Genomic DNA, 15,885 nt, shown 5'->3' with positions numbered 1-15,885 from the left:
TCCCCCAAACTGAAACCAGATGGAAAGCCCCCAGGAAGCCTCCAGGAAGAACCCCTTTGCCCTCTCCTGGTTGGCAGTCTCCTGCTCTGCTCACCCAGTGGAGCCTGCAGGGGAGCCAGTGGGAAAACAGAGGCACCATCCCACATTGCAAAGCAGAAATGAATCAGGGCAACCCACCTGTAGGGCATAGACCATGACAGGGGACGCTGATCATTCCCATATGGAAGATCAGATCAGATCAGTCGTTCAGTCGTGTCCGACTCTTTGCGACCCCATGAATCGCAGCATGCCAGGCCTCCCTGTCCATCACCAACTCCCGGAGTTCACTCAGACTCATGTCCATTGAGTCAGTGATGCCATCCAGCCTAAACCTGTGGGTGGGTCCGTGTTTATCCTTATATGCTTCACAAAACCTAACAAAGTTTTCATCTGTTTCTAAATTATCTATTTTTTTTCCTTCTACCAAGACTGAAGTCAAGGTCTATCTTTTAATTCTGACTCTGCCCCTCAACAGTTGTGTGATTGGTGCCTGTCATTTCATAACTCTGAGCTTCAGTTTCCATATCTCTATAACATGGAAAACAACACTTATTCCTCACAGGGCTGCTGTGATGACATGAAAATGAAAGCTTAGTGTGGTGCTTGGCACATGGTGAAAAAGATATTCAAAAACATCTGTTCATTCCAAATATGAAGCCAAATGTATGCGTGCTAAGTTGCTTCAGTCATGTCCGACTCTGTGCGACACTATGGACTGCAGCCCAACAGGCTCCTCTGTCCAGGAGATTCTTCAGGGAAGACTAGAATGAGTTGCCATGCCTTCCTCCAGGGGATCTTCCCAACCCAGGGACTGAACCCACGTCTCTTACCTCTTACGTCTCATGCATTGGCAGACAGGTTCTTTACCACTAGCGCTACCTGGAAAGCCCCATGAAGCCAAATATCTCCCTTTAAATTGTTTGTCAACCATTTTCAACATTAAGTTCCAGGGTCCTAGAACCCTTGGGTTAAGTCTTTGTTCTTTTTTTCCTAAGAGTGGACCATGGGAGACTTCCACATTGTCTCCACCCCCTTAACCAGCAGAAGGGAGGCAGGGAGGCTCTCAAGAGATCCCTGGTGGCACCTAGTGGAAATCCCTAGGAGTGGAGGTGGCACTCTATCTCTGAGTGTGCCCTTTCCTTAGGGAAATAGCCCCCTGTTTGGCTGAGGACTGTTTTAACCTGTTCTTTCTCTTGGACTCATTGCCAAGTGCTTGAGTCTGGGAGAAGGGAAGAAATGGTTCTGTTAAAACATCTGGCTGGGGTGGTACCCAGGCTTGGGTAAACAGCACTGAAAGTGATGTTGGTGCTGGGGCCCTCTCTGCGGCCAGTGGGAGAAGCTGAGCTGGACCTTTAAGGCACCCTTGGGAGAGCTCCTCCATCCCCTTCCACATTTGGTGTCCCCAAGACTTGACTCCTCCAGGACTCAGGATTCCCTCTTCCCCAGTGGCAGCTCCTCAGGTCTTGCCCTGACCTCATAATTGATCCCTTTGCGACATCCCCACACGACTGGCTTCTCAGTATTAATAAAATCCCATCCTAAAGCCTCACCAGGTGTCTCTGGTCCTGGTCCATTTAAATCCTGTTCATCCTCCAGAACATCAGGAACACCAACCTAGCCGAGCTCTCCCACCCTCAGCCCCTTGCCTCAGTGCTGGCCCCGCTCCCTTCAGTGTTCCTAAGGACTCGCCTTCTCGGGACTGGAGACCGCCTGGTCACCCTTTCTCCTAGCTCCCAGCGGGGCGGCTGAATCAAAGACGGAAGCCTGGGGTAATCAAGTTTAACGCGGAGCACTGGAAATCGGACCGGTCAGGGACCAGCCAGGGACGCAGTCTCCTCCGTCACAGGGGAGACTGGGACTCAGTGACTGTGCTTCGGAAGTCTGCGGCGTCCTGGGGTTTCCCCTGACAGCCCTGCTTCCTGATCAGTTTCAGGTCCAGCTCCAGTTGGGTTCGCAGCTGAAGCCCACCTTTACCCGGCAGAAGGACGCGGCTGCCGAAGACAACTCTGGGCCAGGCGGGACGGATAACTACTGCTCCCCAGGAGCCGCGGCAAGAATAAACGCAGTGTTTACACGCTAATGGTTTCTCCCTTCATGAATGTTACGTTTTCATCCACCTACTCCGAGGCAGCTGAGCACTTAAAAATCAGCTTTGTTTTCCAAAGGGCCAAGTGTAACCCCTTGCTGGGACGTGTGGCGAGTTCAGCTCTGGAGAAGGTCACGAGCGCAGGCCGGGGGCGGGGAAGCCCTTAGCTGAAAGCCTTGCGGACAGGCGATCCCTTGTCGGGGTGAGGGGCGGGGGGAAGGGGCCCCAAATCTGAGGGCCAGGAGAAGCTGCGGGGATAGAGTCCCGGCCCTGCCCCCGGCGAGCCTGAGGACTGGAAATCAGGCCTCTTAATGGGCGCCTGCGGCTCGGGCAGGGACGGCAGGGGGCGTCCAAGGTCGTCCTTCCCAGCGGAGCGTGCGGGGAGTGCGAGGCTAAGCCCGGAATCGCTGCAAGAGCGCCCCATTCCGAGTTCCCGGAGAGATACTGGCGTGGAGGGGCGTGGTCTGGGAGGGGCGTGTCGAGATGTCGAGGGGCGTGGTCTAATGGGGCCGCCTCCGGTGACAACCGAGAATGCGGTGGTGCCGCCAGTCCGCCTGGTGTTAGGCGAGATGGGGCTGGAAAGATCAGCTTGGCGTTTTAGGCGGGTCCCTCTGGCTCTGGACGATGGGTGGGGAGGGAGAGATCTCGAAGAGAGAGCCCAGGTCAGGAGGCGATTTCAGAAAGGCGCGGAAAAAGAAAAGCCCTCATTAGAGAGACCACAGTGGCAAGGAGCGAAAGAGGTGGGCTCAAGAGGAGAAAGGCGTGAAGGACAGGCCTCCCGACCTGAGGTCGACGGGGTGCGGGCGGCGAAGAGCAGGGAGGAGCCTGAGCGCTCGGTTCTCGAGGCGGCTGCTCCGGAGGGCGGGCTGGCAGCCGCAGCCTTTCCCGCACCCGATCCCCGAGACTAGGCAGCGCTCCTCCAGAATTCGTCCTTGGCCCGCGCCAGTGCGGGCGCTAAGAGCCGCGAGTCGTGCAGGACATGAAGGGAGGACCCAATGCGCGGCCATCTGCTGACCAGTCTGGACCCAGTTAGAACCACCGAGCTCTCCAGCACGCCGTCTGGCCCCAGCGGTCCCTCACCCGGCTAAGACCGCGCCTGGGACGCCTTCAGGATGCCTTGAGTCTGGAGGCAGAAATCCTGGTCACCCCTCTCTCCCCACTCTGCCTCCCTCCCCTACACTCGGAACCAGAACTGCTTATTTCTAGTCCAAATATGATGGTGATAATCTATCAAATCTACTGTGAACTGAGCACTCAGTGTGTGTGTGTGTTCTAGCTCTGTGGTAAGCATTTTTTCATGCGTTTCCTCATAAATTCCCCTACTTTCCTACGACTTTCGTCATTTTGGCCAGTACCACCTGAATTATTATTTACTTATAATTTTTAAGCCACTCAGAATTTAAAGAAGTGCTATCTGAAATCACAGGTTTAATGCACCGTGTTTATTTTTACTAGTTCATATACTATACATATGAACTAAATATTCACTCGTGGGACTTCCCCGACTGTCCAGTAGTTAAGACTGTGCGCTTCCACTGCAAGGAGCGCGGGTTCGACCCTTGGTCAGGGAAGTAAGGTCCCCGCGGCCAAAACAAGAAAAGAAAGTTCACTCATAAGCCACATGAAATCACCTCATGTTCCACCAGTGGTCCCTGATTTTCGGACCGGTAAACTGAGGCTCAGAGAGATTGTGTCCCTCCCACAATTCTGGTATGCTGCTGCTAAGTCACTTCAGTCGTGTCCTACTCTGTGTGATGCCACAGACGGCAGCCACCAGGCTCCCCCGTCCCTGGCATTCTCCAGGCAAGAACACTGGAGTGGGTTGCCATTTCCTTCTCCAATGCATGAAAGTGAAAAGTGAAAGGGAAGTTGCTCAGTCGTGTCTGACTCTTAGCGACCCCATGGACTGCAGCCTACCAGGCTCCTCCATCCATGGGATTTTCCAGGCAAGAGTACTGGAGTGGGGTGCCATTGCCTTCTCCGAATTCTGGTATAGGGCCAAGCTAGTGCACTACTTAACTTCTGAAATTGCCCAAACGTGACACAGGGTACTACAAAAGGAGGCAGCCTGGAGGGGTCCTAACAGAATGGGAGCAACAAGACAGGGATGTGTCCAAGACACTAGGGCTGGGCAGGAATGGGATACTCTGAAGCTTAGTTTTTCCATCTCTGAAACAGAGGTAGTAACAATCGCTTTCCTGAGGTCCTTGTGAGAACTGAGATAAAGCAGTGTTTAGCACAGTGCTTTAAACTACCGCACAATTGCACTCATCACACACTAGTAAAGTAATGCTCAAAATTCTCCAAGCCAGGCTTCAGCAATATGTGAACCGCGAACTTCCAGATGTTCAAGCTGGTTTTAAAAAAGGCAGAGGAACCAGAGACCAAATTGCCAACATCTGCTGGATCATCGAAAAAGCAAGAGAGTTCCAGAAAAACATCTACTTCTGCTTTCTTGACTATGCCAAAGCCTTTGACTGTGTGGATCACCACAAACTGTGGAAAATTCTGAAAGAGATGGGAATACCAGACCACCTGACCTGCCTCTTGAGAAATCTGTATGCAGGTCAGGAAGTAACAGTTAGAACTGGACATGGAACAACAGACTGGTTCCAAATAGGAAAAGGAGTACATCAAGGCTGTATATTGTCACCCTGCTTATTTAACTTCTATGCAAAGTACATCATGAGAAATGCTGGGCTGGAAGAAGCACAAGCTGGAATCAAGATTGCCGGCAGAAATATCAATAACCTCAGATATGCAGATGACACCACCCTTATGGCAGAAAGTGAAGAGGAACTCAAAAGCCTCTTGATGAGAGTGAAAGAGGAGAGTGGAAAAGTTGGCTTAAAGCTCAACATTCAGAAAACGAAGATCATGGCATCTGGTCCCATCACTTCATGGGAAATAGATGGGGAAACAGTGGAAACAGTGTCAGACTTTATTTCTGGGGGCTCCAAAATCACTGCAGATGGTGATTGCAGCCATGAAATTAAAAGACACTTACTCCTTGGAAGGAAAGTTATGACCAACCTAGATAGCATATTAAAAGGCAGAGACATTACTTTGCCAACAAAGGTCCGTCTAGTCAAGGCTATGGTTTTTCCAGTGGTCATGTATGGATGTGAGAGTTGGACTGTGAAGAAAGCTGAGCGCTGAAGAATTGATGCTTTTGAGGTGTGGTGTTGGAGAAGACTCTTGAGAGTCCCTTGGACTGCAAGGAGCTCCAACCAGTCCATCCTAAAGGAGATCAGTCCTGGGTGTTCATTGAAAGGATTGATGCTGAAGCTGAAACTTCAATACTTTGGCCACCTGATGCGAAGAACTGACTCACTGGAAAAGCCCCTGATGCTGGGAGGGATTGGGGCAAGAGGAGAAGGGGATGACAGAGGATGAGATGGCTGGATGGCAGCACCGACTCGATGGACATGAGTGTGAGTGAACTCTGAGAGTTGGTGATGGACAGGGAGGCCTGGGGTGCTGATTTGTGGGGTCGCAAAGAGTTGGACACAACTGAGCGACTGAACTGAACTGAACTGGCTTGGCACATAACAAGTCCTCAATAAATCTATACTGTTGTTATACAAAGTAGAGTAGGGAGTTCTGAGGCCATGCTTGTGAGTGAGTGGCTCCTCTGCCAAATTATCTGAGATTTCACAAACTCTGCTCCCCTTAGGCTAGCACTGTTAGCGGTTTGGTGTGTATCCTTCCAGACCTTTGCTATGCATGTGCGTATAGTCTCTGTGTATGTATGCTATGTACATCCACACATGATTTACAAATGATTTGGGGTTTTGTTACTGTTTTTGTTGCTAGACTCATAGACAAAAATGCTATACTTATTCCACAGCTTGCTTTTATTTGATTTAACAGTATAGCTTGGAAATCTTTCCACATCAGCATGTATAGGTCTCTCTGCTTCATTCTTTTTTAATGGCTACATAGTATTTCTTAATATCACTCCATAACATTTTATTTAGCCATTCTTCTACTGATGGACATTTAGGATGTTCAATTTTTTCAGTTTTACAAACAGTACTGTGAAATATATGTTTATCCTTTTGCATTTCTAGGAAACAGGTTTATAGACGTGGAGATTTTGAGGAAGAATATTAAAACATTCTATACTATTTCCTTTCAGTTCTCTATTAATTTTGTTGTTGATATTTAATCATTTAATCAGCCTGAAATTAGTTTTGGGGGTATGAAATAGTAATAAAATGCTGCTTCATGAATAGAGCAATTATCTTATCTTACTATTTGAAAATTAAATAGCTTCACCCTTACCCAATGGGTTTTTTAAAATTATTTTTATTTATTTAAGTAATTTATTTAGCTGTGCCAGGTCTTAGCTGCAGCATGTGGGATCTAGTTCCTGACCAGGGATTGAACTCTGGCACCCTGAATTGGGAGCATAATGTCATAGCCATTAGACTGCCAGGGAAGTCGCACCCAATAGTTTTTAACACTATCTTTATCATATCTTGGATTCCTTGGTTCTGTTTCTTGACCATTTATTTAGTTCCATTTATCTATTTACTTATCTTATGCAAATATTTTTTAAATAAGTAAATATTTTGTAATACACTGACATTTGCTTAAAGCAAGTATTTTTTCTCTTTTGTAAAATTTCTTAGCTCTTCTTACATTTTCTCTCTTCCAAATGAACTTTAGAATTAACAAGTAGTTTCATTAAGAATCCTGTTAGAATTTTTATTGAGATTGTCTTAATGTATAGATTCATGTGGTAAGAATTAAAATCTTAACAGTATTGCGTCTTTCCATTCAGGATCATATATCTTTCTTAATTTACTCAGATCTTTCTTATGGCCTTCAACAAAGTTTCAGGTTTTCTTTAAATAATTCTCACTCATTTCCTAGGTTTATTTTTTGATGTGTTATAGCTTAGTAAGCATTGTAGATAGTATTTTTTCATATTACACATATATATGTTAATCTTATAACCAGCAATTAGTTTTATTATGAATTTTAAGTAGTTATTGTTAATGTGTATAAATTCTGTTGACTTTTTAAAAATTGGAGTATAAATTGGCATACAATATTAGATTAGTTTCAGGTGTATAACATAGTGATTCAATATTTTTATACGTTAAAAGTTATCATGACTATTGATTTTGAGTGTTTTATTACCTACCATCTTATTGAGATCTCATTAAAACCAGTAATTTTATATTGAGACTCTTGGACTTTCTGTGTTAACAATTTTACAATAAAACTAGCAGTGAATATTTATTGAGCATTTACTATGTGCCAGGAACAGTTCCAAGCAGTTGACATATTTTAATTAATATACCCCTCACAACCCCAACAGCACAAATGTACAAAACACACAACAGCAAGCATTCTGTTTCCCCATCTTACAGGAAAAAACCAAAACTCTCCTGAGCTCCACTTTCCTCTTCAGTTACTTTTCATTTCTCTTTATTTTAACCAAAACTCCTGGAGATATAGATTCATTTCCTCAAATTCTTTTTAAAAACATTTCCAACTGATTCAAAAATTTTAAGTCTTTAGAGAAGTTGAAACAATAACACAATGAATACTCTTCATGTAAATTTACCAATTATTGTTTCACCATATTTATTTTTATCTTTTACTCTATATACTTTTACTTTTTAAAAAAAATTGAAGTATAGTTGATTTGCAATGTTGTGTTAATTTCTCCTGTACAAGTGCAATTATACATGCTCACATATGTATATATATGCATACATACATTCTTTTTGTATTCTTATTATGGTTTATCCCAAGACATTGAATATAGTTCCCTGTGCTATACAGTAAGACCTTGTTTTTCATCCATTCTATATGTATTTAGTTTGCATATATTAACCCCAAACTCCCAGTCCACCCCTCCCCCAACCCATCTCTATATTTTAGATTAAGCCACAGCCATTATGACTCTTCACGCCTTCAGCTTTCATCTCCTAAGAGCAAGTATATTCTCCTCTATAACCATAATTCCATTATCATACATCCAAGAAATTTGAAATTGGTACATTATTTAATATATAGCCCATACTGAAGTTTGCCCAACTGTCCCTAAAATTTCTTTATAACTCCTTTTTTAATCCAGGATCCAATGAAGGATTAACATGCAATTAGTTATCATGTCTCTCAAGTCACCTTTAATCCAAAGCAGTTCCCCTGCCTTGTTCTGTTTTGTGAAATTGACTTTTTTCTTTTTTGTCTTTTTGGTTGAGCTGGGTCTTGGTTGCTCTGCACGGGCTTTCTCTAGTTGTGGCGAGCAGGGGCTCCTCTCCAGTCGTGCTGCCCCGGCTCCTCCTGCGGTGGCCTCTCTCGTGGAGCACAGGCTCGGTGCGCGGCTGCAGTAGTCGTGGTGCATGGGCTTGGTTGCCCCGTGGCATGCGGGATCTTCCCAGACCAGGGCTCGAACCCATGTCTCCTGCACTGGCATGTGGATTCTTATCCACTGTGCCACCAGGGAAGTCCTGAAATCGGTATTTTTGAAGAGTCTAAGGCCAAGGTTTTTTTTCTATTTATTTGGCTGCACCGTGTTTTAGTCGCGGCACACCAGATATTTAGTTGTGACATTTGAACTCATAGTTGCAGCATGTGCAATCTAGTTCCCTGACCAGGGATAAAAACCCAGGCCCCCTGCACTGGGAGCGGGGAGTTTCATAGGCCATTGCTTTTGTAGGGCGTCTCACTTTGGATTTATCCGATTGATTCCTCATGATTATATTCAGGTTAAACCTTTTGAGTAAACATTTGGGTAATGTGTCCTCATGTTTTACATCAGGGGGTTATAATATCAGTTCATCTCATTATTGACAATGTACAGTGTGAGCATTTGGATTAAAGACCCGATTTCTCATGAATCCACTCTAATCAGGTTTTGTTCCCTCAGTGTCTCCAACATGGTCCTTAGAAAGATCACCAATTACCTCCACGTTGCCAGATTCAACTGTCAGTTCTCAGACCTCTCTCTCTTGATGGATCAGTAGTATTTGTTGCGGAGACCACTTCTCTTCCTTGGAGTGTTTGCTTCTCTGGATTTCCAGACATCCCAAACGTCTGGCTTTTTTCCTGTCTGCCCACTCATCTCAGTCTCCTTCGGAGTGCTCCCTGGCTCCCTAAACTCTCAATGTTGAGTGCCTGAGTGCTTGGATCTCTTCTCTATCTACACTCCCTTGGTGACCTCATCCAGCTTTTTGGCTTTTACACCATGCATTTACTGATGACTTCTAAATTCCCATCTCTAGCCCAAACCTCTCTCCTAATGCCAGGCTTGTATCCAACAATCTACTTGAAATCTCCACTAAAGTCTAATTAAGCACCTCAATCTTAACATGCCCATAACTAAGCTGCTTATATCCCCCTCCATCCTGACCCCTTAGGTTCCCCTTTCTCAAGCAATAGCAACTTCATTCTTGCAGTTGTTCAGGCCAAAAACCTTGGCGCCATAAACTCCTCTCTTTCTCATGCCCACACCTGTCAGCAAGTTCCAGCGAGCCTACCTTTTAAAAATATCCAGAATGCCACTTCTCACCACCTCTCCTGCCACCAGTGAAATCCAAACCACGATACCATGTCACATTTGCCTTACTGCCATAGCTTCCTAAGGGGTTCTCCTTCCTGCTCTACCCTTATCCTCATTTTCCACACAACAATTGGAGTAATTTTGTTAAAACTTAAATCATACAGTTTTATCCTTCTGCTTAGAACTCTCTGCAGAGGCTCCTCCTCTCAGGGTTCTTACTGGGACCTCTAAGTCCTGCAGGATCTGGTCCCCATTGCATCTCTGATTTTCCTCCTACTCTGCCTCCCTGTGGTCCCTGAATACCCCAGGCTCACTGCCCCCTCAACAGGGCCCCTGCTGCTGCTGCTGCTGCTGCTAAGTCACTTCAGTTGTGTCCGACTCTGTGGGTCTGGATGCTCTTCTCTCACATCTGTGTGGCTTGCTCTCTCATATTCTTTAGGTCTTTACTCAAAAGACACCTCTTTTGAGGTTATGCCTTCCTGGCCTAACTCCCAGGACCCACTCCCCTTGTATCACAACACTTCTTACCCACGTTACATTTTTTTCTTCAGCACCTACCACTATCTAATAAATGATATATAATCATCTTTTGGTGTCTGTAGGGGATTGGTTACAGGATCTTTCTCCTATACCAAAATCTGCTGATGCTGAAGTCCCACAGTGGGGATTCTGTGTCTGTGGAACCCAGGGATATGGTGGGTTCATTGTATATTTATTGAACAACAACAACAACAAATTCCAAGGACTTCTCTGGTGGTCCAGTGGCTAAGACTCCACCCTCCCAATGCAGGGGGTTCAATCCCTGGTCGGGAAACTAGATCCCACATGCTGCAACTAAGACTTTGCATGCCGCAACTAAAGATCCCAGATGCCACAGTGCAGACTGAAGATTCCAGGTGCTGCAACGAAGACCCGACACAGCCAAAACATTTTGTAAAAAATGTGCCTATAAGTGGGTTGCAAAGTTCAAGCCTGTGTTGTTAAAAGGCATGAGCTTAAACTGTGTGGGTTCACTGATATGTGGATATTTTTCACTTAAACACACTCCACAATATCATGATCAGCAGTGGTTGATTTCCTGGATGAGGAACCATGACTGTGGAAGGTCAACTATGGGGCTAGAGCATCCGAGATTTTGGAATCCACAGTCAATCCTGGATCCAAACCCTGGGGATTCAGTGGGACTATGGAATTTTACTTTTTCATCCTTTAAGGATTATCCTTGTTGTCTATTTCCCTCACTAGAATGTAGCTCTAGAATATCTATGAGGACCAAGAACTTTGTTTTGTTACTTCAGTATTCCATCAGTAGTGCTGGCATACAGTATGTGCTCCATAAATATAAAACTTTCTGAATGAACAAGGCATTAGACCTGAGCTTTTTTTTTTTTTTGCTGCTGCACTCCACAGCTTGTGGGATTTAGTTCTCCCACCAGGGGAGAACCCAGGCCCTAGGCAGTGAACACACCGAGTCCTAACCACTGGACCGCCAGGGAACTGCCAGAGCCTGAACTCTTAATGATGAAGCTATGCTGCAAATAATTATTTCCTCAAAAAATATATTTTCTGATTGACTAAAACTTTACGAAAAATGTTTAGAGATAGTGGTGGAAAAAATACTCCTAATGAAATGCAGGAGAGAATGTGGAGAAAAGGAAACCCTCTTGTACTGTTGGTAGGGAGAATGGAATGCAGATCCCTTAAAAAGCTAGGAATAAAACTACCAAATGGATCCACCAATCCCACAAAAGGGCATATACACTGAGAAAAATCATAATTCAAAAGACATATGTACCCATGTTCAGTGTAGCACTATTTACAATAGCCAGGACATGGAAGCAACCCATTAATAGATGTCCATAGACAGAAGAATGGATAAAGAAGCTGTGATACATATATACAATGGAATATTACTCAGCCATAAAAAGAAATGAATTCAGTCAGTTCTAGTGAGGTGGATGAACTTACACTGTCACAGAGAGTGAAGTAAATCAGAAAGAGAAAAACTAATATCATATATTAACGCATATATATGGAATCTAAAAATGGTACTGATGAATCTATTTGCAGGGCAGTAATAGGGACACTGGAGGTGGAGTAATGAGACAGTGGAGGGGATGGAATTCCAGTTGAGCTATTTCAAATCCTGAAAGATGATGCTGTGAAAATGCTGCACTCAATATGCCAGCAAATTTGGAAAACTCAGCAGTGGCCACAGGACTGGAAAAGGTCAGTTTTCATTCCAATCCCAAAGAAAGGCAATGCCAAAGAATGCTCAGACTACCGCACAATTGCACTCATCTCACACGCTAGTAAAGTAATGCTTAAAATTCTCCAAGCCAGGCTTCAGCAATATGTGAACCGCGAACTTCCAGATGTTCAACCTGGTTTTAAAAAAGGCAGAGGAACGAGAGATCAAATTGCCAACATCTGCTGGATCATCGAAAAAGCAAGAAAGTTCCAGAAAAACATCTATTTCTGCTTTCTTGACTATGCCAAAGCCTTTGACTGTGTGGATCACCACAAACTGTGGAAAATTCTGAAAGAGATGGGAATACCAGAGCACCTGACCTGCCTCTTGAGAAACCTGTGTGCAGGTCAGGAAGCAACAGTTAGAACTGGACATGGAACAACAGACTGGTTCCAAATAGGAAAAGGAGTACATCAAGGCTGTATATTGTCACCCTGCTTATTTAACTTCTATGCAGAGTACATCATGAGAAATGCTGGGCTGGAAGAAACACAAGCTGGAATCAAGATTGCCGGGAGAAATACCAATAACCTCAGATAGGCAGATGACACCACCCTTATGGCAGAAAGTGAAGAGGAACTCAAAAGCCTCTTGATGAAAGTGAAAGAGGAGAGTGGAAAAGTTGGCTTAAAGCTCAACAACATTCAGAAAACTAAGATCATGGCATCTGGTCCCATCACTTCATGGGAAATAGATGGGGAAACAGTGGAAACAGTGTCAGACTTTATTTCTGGGGGCTCCAAAATCACTGCAGATGGTGATTGCAGCCATGAAATTAAAAGACGCTTACTCCTTGGAAGGAAAGTTATGACCAACCTAGATAGCATATTGAAAAGCAGAGACATTACTTTGCCAACAAAGGTCCGTCTAGTCAAGGCTATGGTTTTTCCAGTGGTCATGTATGGATGTCAGAGTTGGACTGTGAAGAAAGCTGAGTGCCAAAGAATTGATGCTTTTGAGGTGTGGTGTTGGAGAAGACTCTTGAGAGTCCCTTGGACTGCAAGGAGATCCAACCAGTCCATCCTAAAGGAGATCAGTCCTGGGTGTTCATTGGAAGCACTGATGCTGAAGCTGAAACTCCAATACTTTGGCCACCTCATGTTGAGTTGACTCATTGGAAAAGACTCTGATGCTGGGAGGGATTGGGGCAGGAGGAGAAGGGGATGACAGAGGATGAGATGGCTGAATGGCATCACCGACTCGATGGACGTGAGTCAGAGTGAACTCTGGGAGTTGGTGATGGACAGGAAGGCCTGGTGTGCTGCGATTCATGGGGTCTCAAAAAGTCAGACACGGCTGAGCAACTGAACTGAACTGAACTGACCTGGAGACACAGACATAGAGAACAGGCTTGTGGACACAGTGGGTGAAGGACAGAGTGAGACGAATTGACAGTTTAGTTAGCTAAACTAACTTTAGCTAGTGGCAAGTTGTATTAATATAACACAGGGAGCTTAACCTGGTGTTCTGTGACAATCAGAGGGGTGGGATGGGTGGGGCAGGGGGTGGAAGGGAGGTTCAAGAGGAAGGGGACATTTGTATGCTTATGGCTAAATTCATGTTGCTGTATGGCAGAAACCAACAGAACATTGTAAAGAAATTATCCTCCAATTAAAAAAATAGCACTGGTCAGACCACCAATGACCAATTTTAAGACGAAAAATAAAGGATTCATAATGACTTTAAGAGAATGCTTCTTACCTAGTTTCACCATTAGTTATTAATGTTCTTACTGACTCAACTGACTTGATCATGTTACTGCTTAGTCACTTCAGTTGTGTCCGACTCTGTGCAACCCCATAGTCAGCAGCCCACCAGGCTCCACCATCCCTGGGATTCTCCAGGCAAGAACACTGGAGTGGGGTGCCATTGCCTTCTCCAGCTGATCATGTTACCTAAATCCTATTTCATTTAGAGACCAATGCTTAATGGCATAAGAATGACAGCTATTCAGCAGGAATTTAATAGAAAATGCATACTACCTAGAAAGTTGGGAAGTTGAAGGAATTTTTCTCTACAACTTTGCAAGAAACAGAATGTATGCTTATTAGCTTTACCAGAATTTAAAATTCTACCCCAGCATTTATTGAATATTATATGCCCAGCCTCGTGTTTTCACGTTTTCACTTAATCTTCAAAATAATAAATCAGTTACTATATTTTAAGGTTATGGAAATGTAATGTTAAAATCTGAAGGACAGGAAAAACATTCATTTAGTATAAATCCAGTCATGTCCAACTCTTTGGGTTGTAGTTCACTAGGTTCCTCTGTCTGTGGGATTTTTCAAGCAAGAATACTGGAATGGGTTGCCATTTTCTTCTCCAGGGGGATCTTCCTGACCCAGGGATTGAGCCCACGGCTTTGATGTCTCCTATATTGCAAGTGGATTCTTTACCTGCTGTCATCACGGAAGCCCATATTTTAGGGTTATAGAAGCTTAACATTACGATCTGAAGGACAGGAGAAACATTCTAGTATGAATCCAACCAATTTTTTTTCAGTTTTTCTATGAACCAGTACTGGGGCTACAACAGAAAGGACACTGAACCCGTTTTTATAGCACATTCTAGTAGGGGTAAAAAAGGAATGTAATTTCAGATTTTGATAAATAAGGAAATAAAACCAAGGGATGTGACACAGTGTATGTGGGCAGAGGGTTTGGCTGCAGCTTAGTAAGCAAGTGGTGGAAAGATTGGTAAGGCCAGATCAAAAAGGCCTGCCTCATGAGCTAGTTTAGATGTTATGCTGTGAGTAATGGGAAGCCACTAGAAAATTTTAAGTGGGGAAATGATCTGATATGATTTGTTTTAGAAGCATTCTCTGGGGGCTGTAGAGGCCAGGGGGAATGAGTGGATGAATGCAGACTGACTTAAGTTATGGTAATAGTCCGGGTGAGAGGATAGCAGCTCAAACTAGGATGATAGAAGGTAAGTGGAAAGTTTGGGGCACACTTTTGGAGGAAGTCAACAGGATTTAATGGAGGAATGAAGGTGATGGCTCAAGACTGAGCAGGTTGTGAGCAGCATGTCTTCAAATGCAATTTTAATTTCTTGGCTATGCTGGGTCTTCGACGCTGCACATGCGCTTTGTGTGCATGGGCTTTCTCTAGATGCGGAGTGAAGGCTACTCTCTGGTTTCGACAGGTGACTTTCATTTCCGAGCACAGGTTCAAGGGCTCATGGGCTCAGTAGCTTGCGGTGCACAGGCTTAATTGTTTCACAGCATGTGGGATCTTCCTAGAGCAGAGATTGAACCCATGCACCCTGCATTGGCAGGTAGGTTCCCAACTACGGGACCACCAGGGATGGCCCCTTCTTGTAATTTCTATTATCTGTCTCTCTCATTCCGTTTTGTCTCCCCTGCCTGTTTCTACTGTCAAGACTTAACTTCTTCCTAGAGACCCTGTCAAATTAACTGATTTATTTGTATGAGAGAGCACTGCCTTGGGTTTAGACTACTAGGGAATAAATCCCATCTCTTCTATTTACTATGTGACCTTGGGCAAGTTTCTTCACCTCTAAAATACATAGTACCCATTTCATAGTCAAGAATTTAGTCCTTGAGCAGTTTATACCTTTACTCAGTCTCCAGCAGATTGATATATTCAAACTTGCAGTTTATGTCCTCTCAAATTCTAGGCTGTCAATATCAGTTTCAGTGTTTTAGCCAAGGGCTTCCCTCATTTATCTAAGACAAATGACATTTCCAAATTCCTTCCTCCAAGCTCTTCCCATTCCTTGATCTTCCTTTAGGAAGATTTTAATCTTATCTTTCTCTTCCCATGATTTTATAGGGTTTTTCATCTGTATAGTTGTCTTGGTTTTTGGAATGTTTTCTGGAAACTTTCAGCTATTAATCAGCTATTTTCATAAGATACTTTATATTCAATAGTTACCACTTTTTAGATACTAAAAACTGCACAAGAGTGGCAAGTTTAACTATGGTCCCCACATATCACTTTGTGCCCAACTCTAATTCACTTT

This window comes from Bubalus kerabau, chromosome 5, assembly GCF_029407905.1.
Source record: "Bubalus kerabau isolate K-KA32 ecotype Philippines breed swamp buffalo chromosome 5, PCC_UOA_SB_1v2, whole genome shotgun sequence".
Classification (NCBI taxonomy): Eukaryota; Metazoa; Chordata; class Mammalia; order Artiodactyla; family Bovidae; genus Bubalus; species Bubalus kerabau.
Note: the sequence above shows the minus strand (reverse complement) of the source record.